The sequence below is a fragment of the Saimiri boliviensis genome, chromosome 12 (assembly GCF_048565385.1).
Source record: "Saimiri boliviensis isolate mSaiBol1 chromosome 12, mSaiBol1.pri, whole genome shotgun sequence".
Classification (NCBI taxonomy): domain Eukaryota; kingdom Metazoa; phylum Chordata; class Mammalia; order Primates; family Cebidae; genus Saimiri; species Saimiri boliviensis.
The window spans coordinates 18,027,239-18,034,804 of NC_133460.1; the positions used below are offsets into that span (position 1 = coordinate 18,027,239).

General features: G+C 47.8%; 1 non-coding gene across 1 annotated transcript; it reads left to right on the forward strand.

The window, feature by feature from the left end:
* The first annotated feature begins 5,369 nt into the window (after window positions 1-5,369).
* On the forward strand, window positions 5,370-5,451 carry TRNAL-UAG (transfer RNA leucine (anticodon UAG)). Its single transcript has one exon. It is a non-coding gene; the product is annotated as a tRNA-Leu (tRNA).
* Window positions 5,452-7,566: the final 2,115 nt, after the last annotated feature.

Genomic DNA, 7,566 nt, shown 5'->3' on the forward strand with positions numbered 1-7,566 from the left:
AGAGTGGATAAATATGGACGGGTATAAAGAAGAAAACGAATTAAAACTAATAACTCCTGTGAAAACTTTGATTTAGGTCTTTCCAGATACTTTGTTAGTGAAATTTTAGAAATTTCACACATTTTAGATATAAAAGTAGTAACAGTGACATTTATTGAGGGATTTCTCTCATTCCATCTTCCCAGCACTTTGGGAGGCCGAGGCAGGCGGATCACCTGAGGTTGGGAGTTCGATATCAGCCTGGCCAACACGGCGAAACCCCGTCTCTACTAAAAACGCAAAAAAGTAGCCGGTGTGGTGGCCTGTAGTCCCAGCTACTCCGGAGGCTGAGGCACAAGAATCGCCTGAACCTGGGAGGTGGAGGTTGCAGTGAGCCGAGACTGTGCCATTGCACTCCAGCCTGGGTGACAGAGTTAGACTCCGTCTCAAAAAACAAACAAACAAACAAGAACAAAGCTGAGGCTTGTGAGATGATAGGCCCCAGGTGATGCATCTAGGAAAGACAGAGCCCACACTAAATCCAGACTTGTCTGATTTCAAAGTTCAGGCTCTCCAAAGAACCTTTCTCTTTATGTATAACCCGCTAAGAGAGTAAACTCCAGCTTTTGGCAAAAGACAAAATTGCACCTAGAATTCTGACCCTGAGGCGGTCAGGCAAGAAGGAAATATCAAAGATGCTGAGATAGTCTGTCCAAGCTCAAAGCAAAATTGAAAAAAAAAAAAAACAAAAACAAAAAACAAAAAACAAAACCTGCCGGGCGCGGTGGCTCAAGCCTGTAATCCCAGCACTTTGGGAGGCCGAGGCGGGTGGATCACGAGGTCAAGAGATCGAGACCATCCTGGTCAACATGGTGAAACCCCCGTCTCTACTAAAAAATACAAAAAATTAGCTGGGCATGGTGGCGCGTGCCTGTAATCCCAGCTACTCAGGAGGCTGAGGCAGGAGAATTGCTTGAACCCTGGAGGCGGAGGTTGCGGTGAGCCGAGATCGCGCCATTGCACTCCAGCCTGGGTAACAAGAGTGAAACTCCGTCTCAAAAAATAATAATAATAAAAAAAAACCTACTGCTTAAAGCTCTATGGCCCTTGAGCAAGTTATTTTATCTCTCTGAGCCTCTGTTATTTTTGTCTGCCCAGCAGGAGTGTCCTTCTTTGCATGAGCATCTTGATTAGACTTCAAGGAAACAGCTTACTCTATTCTCAGTTCAGGAAAATAGCCCTCCCCACTCCCTTGGTTCCAAAATGAACAGAAGACCAGACCTGATCAATTAGCATATTTTATCCCTTCAGCCCCATTGATTGGTTCAGGGATGAGCATATGATCCAAGTTAGGCCAATGAAATACTAATCCGTGCCTTTTATAGTAACCATAAAAACAGAATATCTCCTTTCCAGGGAGTTGTTGAGCATGTAGCATGTAATCATAGAGTTTCTGAGCATTCAATCTTTTTTTTTCTTTTTTTGAGACAGTCTCGTTCTGTGGCCCAGGCTGGAGTGCAGTGGCACAATCTCGGCTCACTGCAATCTCCGCCTCTGGATTCAAGCAATTCTCCTGCCTCAGCCTCCTGAGTAACTGGGATTACAGGCATGTGCCACCAAGCCCAGCTAATTTTTTTGTATTTTTAGTAGAAACAGGGTTTCACCATATTGGCCAGGTTAGTCTCAAACTCCTGACCTTGTGATCCACCCACCTTGGCCTCCCAAAGTGCTGGGATTACAGGCATGAGCCATCACGCCTAGCCTGAGCATTCATTCTTATGGCAAATATGTATTAAGCTCCTATTGTGTGCCAAATATGGTGCTAGGAAGTGGGAGAAACACTTTCCTTCAAGGAGATGTCTACTGTGGTAAAACGAAATTAATCAAGGCCAGCCCGGTGGCTCACACATGTCGGAGTTTTGGGAGGCCAAGGCAGGAGGATCAATGGGGCCTGGGCAACGTAGCAAGATGTCTGTCTCTAAAATAAAACATTAAAAAAATTAACCAGGTGTGGTGGTGTGTGCCTGTAGTCCCAGATACGCAGGAAGCTGAGGCAGGAGGATCTCTTGGGCCCAGCAGTTTGAAACTGTAGTGAGCTATGATTATGCCACTGCACTTCAGCCTGGGCAACAGAGTGAGACCTGTCTCTAAAAATTAAATAAATAAATGAAAAAGGCCAGGCGCAGTGGCTCACGCCTCTAATCCCAAAGGGAGGCTGAAGTGGGCAGATTGCTGGAGCTCAGGAATTCGAGACTGGCCTGGGAATCATAGTAAAACCCCATCCTTATCAAAAAAAAAAAAATGCAAAAATCAGCCATATGTGCATACGTGGTGGCTTGCATATATGGTCCCGGCTACTCAGGAGGCTGAGGTGGGAGGGGCGCTTGGGCCTGGAAGGCAGAGGTTGCAGAGAGCCAAGATCTCACCACTGCACTCTAGGCTGAGCAACAGAGTAAGACCTTGTCTCAAAAAACAAAAACAAAAACAAAAACAAAACCCCACAAACAAAAAAGAAAGCGAAAAGACAACCAGAGAATGGGAAAAAAATCTGCAAATCACATCTGATAAGGGATTTGCAGGGAGAATACATAAAGAACCCTTACAACTCAATAATAAAAAGATAAATACATAGCCCAATTTAAAAGTGGGCCAACAATTGGAATAGACAGTTCTCCAAAGATGTACAAATGGCCAATAAGGACGTGAAAAGACGCTCAACATCATTAGCCACTAGAAGAATGCCAAGGCCAGGCACAGTGGCTCATTCTTGTAATCCCAGCACTTCGGGAGGCTGAGGCAGGAGAATTGCCTGAACCCAGGAGGCGGAGGTTGCGGTGAGCCGAGATCGCTCCATTGCACTCCAGCCTGGGTAACAAGAGCGAAACTCCGTCTCAAAAAAAAAAAAAGACAAAACCAAGTTTCCCTTACCAAAAGGATTGACAGAATTTAGCTGGGTGGAGACATGAAAAGAGATTATTATTCTTGTTCGTGCTTTTCCTTTCTTTGCTTGAGTTTCAACAAGAAAAATGCATTACTTTTGCCAAGTTATTTTTAAATGTCACATAGAAGAAAACAAAAACAAAAACAACCAAACAGCCCAGCTGCTCTGGCGTCTGTGGCCTCCCCACCCTTGCTTGGCCGTGGCTGGGCTTTTTGCATATGAGCTGCCCTGGCAGCGTCACCCTCGAAGGCATGAATCAGCAGAGACGCCTTGTCAGCAGGACTGTGAGAGGCCAGCAGGGCGTCGGGGCTGGAGAAAGGCAGGGTGGAGCAGGGGAACTGGTGGCCTTGCCTACACAGCTGAATTTTATTTTATTTTATTTGAAACGGAGTCTCACTCTGTTGCCCAGGCTGGAGTGCAGTGGCACTATCTCAGCTCATGGCAACCTCCGCCTCCCGGGTTCAAGTGATTCTCCTGCCTCAGCCAACCGAGTGGCTGGGATTACAGGTGCGTGCCACCATGCCTGACTAATTTTTGTATTCTTAGTGGAGACAGAGTTTCACCATGTTGGCCAGGCTGGTCTCGAACTCCTGACCTCAGGCGATCTGCCTGCCTTGGTCTCAAGTGCTGGGATTACAGGCATGAGCCACGACGCCTGGCTCTACCACTGGGTTTTTATTCTGTTAGAGAAAGCAACTCCAGCACAATGGTTCTAAGCAGCTCCAGAAACAGTTCTCGTCCCCTCCCAGAGCCTGCAAGGCCTGATCTTTGGCTGATCAAGCCTAGCAGGTGCCGGGCAGACGTTGAGTTGCATTAAATGATCAGAGACAGAGTTAGGGAAGTGATGGTGCTGGCAGATGGTCCAACTGCCAGAAGAGGCTTTGAGTAATTGTAGGGAAATTTACCTAAAGAGAACGCTGCTTCCCTCTTGTGGCCACAGAGGGCAAGTCACAAGTCACAAAATAACTTTTGCAAAAGTAACGGTGTTCCTTGCTGAAACTCAAGTTCAGACAAAAGTTCTCTGAGCCCTTATGTTGGGCAGCTCCAGCCGAAAGCATCTATCTCTGACTCTCAAGTTCACTTGGCAAGATGGAGTGGACTTAACCAAGAATGCAAAACTATTTTTTTCAAGGAATATTCCTGCTGCCCACACTGTTCTAGGTCCTGAGGATACAGCAGTAGATGAACAAGACAGCATCACTTGCCCTCCTGGAGTTGACCTCCCAGCAGGGTCCGGTATCATCCTGGGAGAGACCCCCTACTTAAAACAGGGGGTTTGGAGAGATGCATGTGGAATGCCACCAAGTGACCAGTGCCGGTATAAAAACCCTGTGGTGGCCGGCCATGGTGGCTCACTACTGTAATCCCCGCACTTTGGAAGCCTGAGGCGGGTGGGTCACCTGAGGTCAAGGAGCTCGAGACCAGCTTGACCAACATGGTGAAACCCTGTGTCTACTAAAAGCAACCAAGCAAACAAACAAACAAAACAAATACAGTTAGCTGGGCGTAGGGGCAGGGGCCTGTGATCCCAGCTACTCAGAAGGCTTAGGCAGGAGAATTGCCTGAACCCAGGAGGCGGAGGTTGCGGTGAGCCGAGATTGCGCCATTGCACTCCAGCCTGGGTAACAAGAGCGAAACTCCGTCTCAAAAGAAAAAAAAAAAAAAATTGAAGCTAATATGCAAAATATTAGTAATAATTCTGAATGGTGGGAAATGGAATTTTGCTAGGTTGTACTCTACATTTATTGTATTTTTTTTTCCCCTAAAATACACTAAAATCCTCTACATGGATGAACAAGGGTCTTGGAAGGCTAGGGAATGCCGGCTGGCTGGGGCACCCGAAGCTAGTTACTTAGTGGCTGTATTTTCCTCCTCTGTAAAATAGGTCGCACAGCTAATGAAAGCTGTATAGTTTGAGATGGAAAGAGCCTGCACGTGCAAAGAATCTGTAACAACGTTCAACGATTTTCCTCCCTGAACCCTTGATTCTTAGATCGCGAGGGCTAGGGGTAGGCTGTGAGGCCACGCAAGGCTACAGAGGCGCCTTGAGCTGGACAGATCGTCTGCAGGTTGAGGACTCAGCTTGATTTGGTACAAACTGGGGCTCAGCGCGAGACCTCGGCCCACCTGGGAGAAAGAGGCAGTGCGAGAGCGCCCCCACGTGGCTATGGGCAGGATCACGCCCAAGGAAAACGCAAAAGCAAATCCAAACACATGTGAGGATTTAATATTAAAAATATTAATGTTTGCTATTTAGACTCTCTTCGTTTTAATAGTGCTTTCCTAGTGTATTTACTACTGCTGATCTCCAGAGCACTGTGATTCCAGGACTCCCTGAGTGACGCAGCGAACGCCGGTTCCATATAGAGCATGCGCAGTTTGAGGGCGGGGGGGGGGGCACCTGCGTCATCACATTAATATAGCTGCACAGAAAGACGTGCGAACGGTTGGTAGCGTGGCCGAGTGGTCTAAGGCGCTGGATTTAGGCTCCAGTCATTTCGATGGCGTGGGTTCGAATCCCACCGCTGCCACACCCCAGGCGGGTTTCACTTTTCTATCCCTTAACCAACCTTCGATCTCTGCAGGTAGTCCTTCTCCAACCTCTCCTCTTTTTTCCTCCTTTCTGACGCTCTTTCTTTTTTTAAAGCTTTAGATTGCTTCTAATCAATTTTTTTTTAATGGAAGGGGGAAGGACGGAGAAAAGGAAGAAACGGTCGTGCAGCCTCTCTCACGCTGTAGCCCAGTACACAAACCTCTCTTTCACCTACCCATCCACCTCCCTCGAAGCAAGACAAAAAAACAAAAAACAAAAAAACAAAAAAACAAAAAAACAGGCTCTCCAGGGGAAAGCGTCTGAGCTAACTTGAAAAGTTCCCAACAGTCTGTCTGGGTCTTTCCAGGGTTAGTTGGGGGTGGTTGTAATCATGACCTGAGTTGAAGGGGGCCCCATTTCTGGCCTGCTCTGCTCTGTGTACTTTAGAGGTGTGAGATTGTTTTTCCTGCTCTAAGAACAGATTTCCCAGGATTAGCAGGGAGAAGAAAGAGAGGAAGGAAGTTTCAATGTAAGCATGTTATTGAGAGGAAAGGAAGCCCCAGGACTGTCAGCTTCAAATAGCCCAAGTTTTGCGGATCTGAGAGAACAAAACCAATCCCAGAGGTCAAATGTAAGCCTGGCATGGCCAGGGTGCAAAAGAATAGAATTCACCCTGTGTTGTGTTTAGGTCAGTGGGGGCTTAGGCGATGTTCCTCCAAATTTAGAGCAGAAACCCTCACCCTCCTCTGCTCTTTGGAATGAGACAAAGCCCGTTTCCCTAAAAAGGGAGAATAATAAACCCTATTTAAGGGTGGCTGTAAGAATTAAACAAGATCATATAGATGAAATCCCTTTCACACTGTCATGCATTAAACAGACATAAAGGTTTATTATCGATCTTTAAAAAATTACATACACACATACAATTCAGCCTAGCAGAGAGGAGCATACTGTTTTTGTTTGTTCGTTTGTTTTTGCTCCTTCCCAAACTGCCCACCTTGTTCAGCAGAGTGGGACCCACTCTGCGGTGTCCATGTTGGTTCTGATGAGCCCATTCCGTCCCCTCCACCTCAGGCTTGGGACGCTTTTCTTCTGTGCCAGTCCCACGTGTGCATATTATGATCTATACATGGCTGTATTTACACTCTGATGTCTTGGTACTCACCACTGATAACTGACACCAAGACTATGGTGGGGGTGGGGGTGATTTCTGTGGAGAGCAGGGCTGGATTAAGAAGTTTTGTGACGTTAAACTTTAAAGATTATGGTGATCACCACTACCTCTCAATAAATAGAAACAGTACTAAATAATAAAATATAACCTACTAAACTCTATTTTTCCCATTATAACTTTATTGGTACTTCACTGGGACATCCAATTAAGTTTTTTTTTTTTAATTAAATTTTTTGATGCTCTTTCTGGTACTGAAACCTGTGCTTACTGTGCTGTCATCTCCAGACAGGAACCCAAAAGGGCCAAGTAGGGCTCGGCAGAAGCTTGGGTCCCGGTTTTTCCCCCAGCCCAGGCTGTCAACACCTAGATCTGTGTGAATGAGAAGCCCAGAACATTCGGGTCGGGGTGGATCCAATGCAATGTGACCAGACAGAGCGGGTCTAACTCGGGATTCTGAGACGATCTCAGGACAAGCCCAGAGAGCCTGGGCGGGGAGGCGGGTTCACTGTCCCAGAGCAGCAGCCGACGGCGCAAACTCCTGACGACGCCACCCCAGCCAGCATTAGCCCACAGCGACTGCTGCGGCCAGGCCCCAAGGAGAACCCACCCAGGAGACGGGGCTGGAAAAAGGTGGAGCCAGAGAGGGAGGGGGCAGGGCCAGGACCCAATTAACGCGAGAAGGGCGGGACTGGACCCAGAGGGAGGTGCAAGGCCAGACCCCAACGAGAAGCCAAGGGGTGGGCTCAAGCGCGCGAGGAGGACCAGAAAGGGAGCAAATACCAGATCTGGGGAGAGCCAGGACTGGGCAGGGACTAGGAGAAGGGCCGGAAGACGGAGCAGCCTGTGAGCTTTGACCTCTCAGTAACCGGGCCAGGCCAGAGGGAGGAAAAAGGAAGCAGGGCCAGGACATGGAGGGCGGGTCATGGGCGTAGCCAAGAC